We start from the raw sequence: 427 nt of genomic DNA, 5'->3' as shown, positions 1-427 counted from the left end.
TTAAAACTGTAGCTCACAGCAATATGTTATGTGTACCTGTTTGTAATCCTTGTAATGCTACGTGTTGACTTTCAATTTGCAGTTGCATTTGTCCTCCTGTTGCATGAATATTTCCCTGTAAATTTAGGAGCAGTTTTAATTAACTTTTTTTTTATTATTTTGTTATTTCTTGTGTTAAGCTGCATTCTTACGATTTTTTTCCTATTCTTTATATATCTTTTTCCTATTCTTTATATATCTTTTTTCCTATTCTCTATATACTTTATTCTTTATATACTTTATTTTTCGTTTTGATTCGTGGAATAAATGCCAGTTCGGTCGATTTTTTCCAAAGAACTTCTTTCTGTTGCAACTAAGAGGATATTGCGTGAAGAATTGTTGCAACGTGGGGAGTTATTTTATGAAAAGAAAAACCGTATGTTTTGTA

This window comes from Penaeus monodon, chromosome 28, assembly GCF_015228065.2.
Source record: "Penaeus monodon isolate SGIC_2016 chromosome 28, NSTDA_Pmon_1, whole genome shotgun sequence".
Classification (NCBI taxonomy): domain Eukaryota; kingdom Metazoa; phylum Arthropoda; class Malacostraca; order Decapoda; family Penaeidae; genus Penaeus; species Penaeus monodon.
Note: the sequence above shows the minus strand (reverse complement) of the source record.